The sequence below is a fragment of the Lytechinus pictus genome, chromosome 5 (genome assembly GCF_037042905.1).
Source record: "Lytechinus pictus isolate F3 Inbred chromosome 5, Lp3.0, whole genome shotgun sequence".
Classification (NCBI taxonomy): Eukaryota; Metazoa; Echinodermata; class Echinoidea; order Temnopleuroida; family Toxopneustidae; genus Lytechinus; species Lytechinus pictus.
In genome coordinates this window covers 30565461-30571775 of record NC_087249.1, presented here as the reverse complement: position 1 = coordinate 30571775, position 6315 = coordinate 30565461, and positions in this window count along the sequence as shown.

Here is a 6315-nt window from a genome sequence, read left to right as displayed (position 1 = left end):
TTTCTACATGTATCCTAACACATCCTTACATGTACATGTACACTATGATCTATCATGCAGAGAGAAAAACAAGGTCTTCGGAACTATCAGTACATGTACATGTATGCAGCCAGCTTATTCTTCTTCTCTTTTACCACTTCATTCATTTTTTCATATTTTTTAGGCCATCTTCACTTGCCCCTCCCTGGTCTTACATGTACATGTATGTTTTACCCTGGCTAGTACTGTTGGGTATTTGTGGGTGTGTGTGTGTGGCAGTGACGTAACAGGCGGGGGGCAGGGAAGGCAAGCTGCCCCCCCTGGTGGATTTCACCAGGAAAATAAAAAAAACGGGAAAAAGAAAAAAGGGAGGGAGAAAAAAAGGGAAAGGGGGAGGAAAAGGAAAGGGAAAAGTGAAAAGAAAACGAAGATTTTTTTTTAATGGAAAAGGAAAAAAAGCGAGAAAAGGTACAAAAGAAGAACATTAATTTGACAAAGAACAAATCATTCCGAAATGGGCTTATGTAATGCAATAGCATGATGGAAAATAAATTAAAAGATGACAAAATGGCAAACAAGAGCGGGAAACGAAGGTAGAATGGAATTAGTCAAAAGCTAGAGAACAAAGAAAAGGGACAAGAAAAAAAATTATAACACGACCGGGCTGCCAAGGATAAAAAATAAAGAGCGGGAAGAAAGATGGACTGCATACATGTACAACATTGTGCTATAAGCTTGCTAAATTTTATGCCAATAAGCTACCGGGGCTTTGCCCCGGACCCCACACAAAAGGGGCTCTTCATCAATAACCAGCACCCCCGTTCAATCTCTGACGTACATGTACAGGCGCGGGGGGGTCTTAGTTCCACACCCAAGAGGAAATGAAAGAAATTATAGGAGACAACGTATAATGAAATGAATGGAAACAATGAAATGTGTTATTTGCTGAATATAATGGAAAAATCTATCACATAATTATAATTTAAATTCAATAGGCAATTTTTTTCCAGCTGGCTTTGCACGCTGGCAACTTTTAACAAAATTCAATTCAATTCAATTCACTTTACTCACATCCATTAAAGGACAAGTCCACCCCAACAAAAAGCTGATTTGAATAGAAAGAGAAAAATCAAACATGAATAACGCTGAAAACTTCATCAAAATCGGATGTAAAATAATAAAGTTATGACATTTTAAAGTTTCGCTTATTTTTAACAAAATAGTTATATGAACGAGCCAGTTACATCCAAATGAGAGAGTCGATGATGTCACTCACTCACTATTTCTTTTGTTTTTTATTGTTTGAATTATACAATATTTAAATTTTTATGAATTTGACAATTAGGACCCCCTTGCTTGAACCACAAAATGTTAAAATAATGGAATTCCATGTGTTCAGGGAGGAATTAAACTTTGTTTTATATGACAGTGACGAGAAAATCAAAATATTTCATATTTCATATAATAAAATACAAAAGAAATAGTGAGTGGGTGATGTCATCGGTTCCCTCATTTGCATACCGAACAGGGTGTGCATATAACTGTTTTCTGAAATTAAGCGAAACTTTAAAATGTCATAACTTTCTTATTTTACATCCGATTTTGATGAAATTTTCAGTGTTATGCTTGTTTGATTTTTCTCTTTCTATTCAAATCAGCTTTTTGTTGGGGTGGACTTGTCCTTTAAAAAGGTACAATATACAATATTATATGAACAATAAAAAACAATACATAAACAAATCAATATAATGACAAATAGAAAGAGTAGAACCAACATGCAGTGGATGTAGGATGTAAATTTTCCCACATTGCTATATTTTGCCCCCTCAAATATTTTTGGTTCATTACGCAACTGGATTGAATAAATGTGTAAAGCTAAATTCTGTATATACCTGCGATTTGATTAAAATAGCGGCGATCTGCGAGGTTTAAATGGCTTTGATATCAAGAAGTTCCAGGGGCTTCGCCCCGGACCCCAACTGCACAGCACTGCCGTATATATATGAGTATGGAGTATGAATTTTCCTTTCTGATTTTGAATAATCAATAGTCTAGACATTCTAGCCAAATTAGTCTAGACCTTCTTTCTAGCCTAACGTTAGGCTAGAGTCTAGCCTATTCTGGTTTAGTGGTTAGGCCTAACAAGAAAGATTAGAGACTAGATCTCCTCTATATATACACGAGGGGGAATTGTAGCGAACTAGTTCGCTATTTTTCGGATCTCCTCTATATACGAGGGGGCATTGTAGCGAACTAGTTCGCTATTTTTGCGCCAAGATGGCAGAAATGATAAATTTGATGATTAGGCTTTTGGCTTTAATCAGCAGACTTCTTCTTAATCTTTTCATTATCTTTGCCATACTTTTCGAATTATGCTGTCAAATTGAATTAAAAAAATTATCTATTTACCTGAATTATTTTGTTTTTCATTTAAACTTCTTTTACCTGTGAATTTTCCTTCATAAGTAAGAAAAGAAGACTTTTTGTCAACCTAAGTAAAGAAGATTTGCATTATTAATTGGGAGAATTTGTAATTATTCAAATCCTTTTATTACTGGTATGTGAAACAAAATTATGGTACCTATAAAAGACATGAATCATATTTTCAAGGGGTTATCGAATCCTTCATCAAGTTTAATTATGTGCTTGACAGGACAAACAGGAAAGGGTTCATGTCTTTCAATGGCAATGGTGTATTGAGTCAATTTTGAAGGAGCAAGATATGGCAGATTGGGTAAAATGTATTAAAAAGTTGGGAAGTGAGCAAGCAAAAATTTCCACTTTTCCAATTTTGTGATTTTGACATAAAAATTAATATTCAGTAAATGATATCACATTTCAATTTCTATGTTTTCTGTTATTTTCCTTTCCACTTTTTTTTTCTTGGTCATGATTTTTTATTTATTTATTTTTTATTTTTTATTTATTTTATTATTTTTATTTGGGGGGGGGGGGGGTCACCCCGAGCCTCCACCCATCAGTATGCCACTGTACAAGGCACCATAACCTTTGTAACACACAGTGAAAGGAATTGAAAAAAAAACACGCTCTCCCATACTTCGGTTTAAAAAAATTTCTTGCCTAAAGAAGGAATATTCAAAGCTAAAAGAAAACATATTAAAAAGGAACAACAGCTCTATTCAAGCAAATAAGAAGATTTGGAAATGAATTTTGACAGCATAATTCGAAAATTATGGCACAGATATTGAAAAGGTTTAGGGGAAGTCTGCTGATTAGCAAGAAGTCCGACCGTCATATTTCTCACTTTATGCCATTTTGGCGCAAGTCTCTTTTTAAACCCCATACAAAAACATTCCGTGTTCGCTCAAGCATGAACAAAACTATATTATTTTAATGGCATTTGAAGGATAAGACTTGAGCGCACCTATTGACACCAAAATATAAAGATCATAACTTCAAACACAAATTTTATAGACTTTTCAAATCTGTCCCGGTTTTTTTATACGCACTGAATAGGGGTACCAATCCTGCAGCCAGTCATGAATATTCATAACTTCGTCGATGTGTGTTCACACTATCTTTCGAGCGCGCGCATTTTCCCAAACTCTCTGTGAAGGGCTGAAAGTGAAAATTGACAGGCTCGGTGCCTATATATTGCTGGATTGGTACCATATTTGGATGCAAGATCTGTTATCCAGTAATATTTCCCAATTTTACACTATTGTGAAGGGCTGAAAGGTAAAATCTGCAGGATTGGTGCCTATATATTGCTGGATTGGTGCCATATTTGTGCCATATTTGCATATTTTTATGTAAGATCTGTAAAATCCAGTAATATTTCCAAATTTTACATTATTGTGAAGGTCTGAAAATGAAAATCTACAGGATTGGTGCCATATTTTCGTGTAAGATCTACATCCCATATTATTTCCAAAGCTACATTATTGTGAAGGCTTCAAAGTGAAAATCGACAGGTTTTGGCTGTATTGGTGCCATATTTGTTAAGTTGTGTGATAGGCCTATCTGTTATGCAGTACTATATATAATGTTTACATTATTTTGATAGGCTGAAAGTGAAAATCCACAGGTTTGGTGCCTATCTTTAGCTGGATTGGTGCCATATTCGATTGCTGATATATCTGTTATGCTTTTATACTTTAATTGTTTACATTTCATTGATGGGCTTGATGAGGAGGCTCACAGTTCTGAATTGTGGTTTAAAAAATGTTGATATTGGTTTATGTATTTTATATAATAAATAAATTTGTACAATGTTTTACTGATCTTCTATTTGATAGTGTTTCATTTACTATTTTCTTGCATATCTCGCTGTACATTTGAGGGTGTGTGGGGAAAGCATTTAAAGGGGCATTACGCACGCCGGCACGTACAGAGATATGAATATTCATGAGCTCCCCCTGTAGGATTGGTACCTATATAGTGCTTACCCATTTGGTCTCATCGGGCCCTTTGAATCAGGCCGGATGAGCTAACAAAGAAATAAATGAGAATTTCGTTCTTTATTCAGGATTATATTGAATATTTCTACAACAATATCAAAACAATTTGAAAGCTCCAAATAGTCTTAACTTATCAGTTATAATGACAAATAAAATATGCAATTATTAACATAAATATGCATAATTTACATGAATGCTTTCATTTTCAGCATTGCAATTTTGTCAGCACGTTTAACTAACTCCAAGTACGTACACAATTTCAGAGTTTTTGGTTGACCCGTGGCCGAAATTCCCCCCCCCCCCCATCTGTGATGTGAGTCAAAAGGTCTGGCCTGTTTAGTGTCAAATTGTTAAACTACTTTTTTAAATTTAATTGCTTAAAAATAAAATATAATTCACCTTTCACGTACTTGGAGCAATGTTTGTATAGTTGATTAATTAAACAAGCTTAAAGGTAATATTGCTCAAGGACCTGCTTGTAGCATGGGCGGAAATCTGTCCCGAAAGGTAGGGGGGACCACAGGGGCGGATCCAGCCTTCGCCAATAGGGGGGGGGGGGTTCAGCCATATTTTAATCCCCGATTGGCCGCTCGATGATGATTTTTGTTTGTTTCATTAAAGGGGTAGTCTTCGTGGTCACTTTTTAGCTTTATTCTTATAAATCAACATAAATATATAATATCATAATCAATATTTATATAATGCGAGCGCGAAGTGCGAGCAAATTTTTTTTTTTTTTTTTTAGGGGGGGGGGGGATTTTACGTATTTTTTCCTAAAATTTTAACATTCTGGGCAATGTTTGTTATCCCGAAAAAGATGTGTATGCAAATAAATAAGTACTACGAACGCGAAGCGCTAGCAGAAATGAACTGATGGATAAGGTACCTGTTACAGACTGCTTGTAGTTAGCCATGAAGACGTTACATATTTCAACAATTAAATAATGCGAGTGCGAAGCGCGAGTTGAATTTTTTTGACATTTTTACCTAAGGGATGAAAATTCTAAGCACTTTTTGTAATTCAAACAGATAGGTATATAATTAAACAATTGATGCGAGCGCGAAGCGCGAGCGGAAAAAAAATCAAGATTTAGACCTAAAAACGGCACACTCTATTCATATTTTGTAAATCATGAAAAGAATGAGTAATAGGGGATCTTCCTACATTAATAATGCGAGCACAAAGCGCGAGCAGAGTTTTTGATATTGTGATCTGAAACTGGATAACGATTTAAATATAGAACAAGTTGAGTATCTGAATAAACATGCGCGGGCGTGTTTCATATTCAGACCTAGAATCTAGGCATTCTACACATCTTTTATTATGAAAAATCAGAACATAAATATATAATATCATAATCAATATTTATATAATGCGAGCGCGAAGTGCGAGCAAATTTTTTTTTTTTTTTTTTAGGGGGGGGGGGGGATTTTACGTATTTTTTCCTAAAATTTTAACATTCTGGGCAATGTTTGTTATCCCGAAAAAGATGTGTATGCAAATAAATAAGTACTACGAACGCGAAGTGCGAGCAGAAATGATCTGATGGAAAAGGTACATGTTAAAGACTGCTTGCAGTTAGCCATGAAGACGTTACATATTTCAACAATCAAATAATGCGAGTGCGAAGCGCGAGCTAACATTTTTTGAAATTTTTATCTAAGGAATGGAAATTATAAGCACTTTGTGTAACTTAAACATAATAGGTATATAACTAAACAATTGATGCGGAGCGCGAGCGGAAAATTTTGAGATTTAGACCTAAGAACGAAACGCTCTACATGTATTCATGCATGTTCTGTCATGAAAAGGATGAGTAATTGGAGGTCTTCCTTACATTAATAATGCGAGTGCAAAGTGCAGCCAGAAAATGTTTACATACGTTTAATTTGAAGTGATCGAAAAGGTACTTGT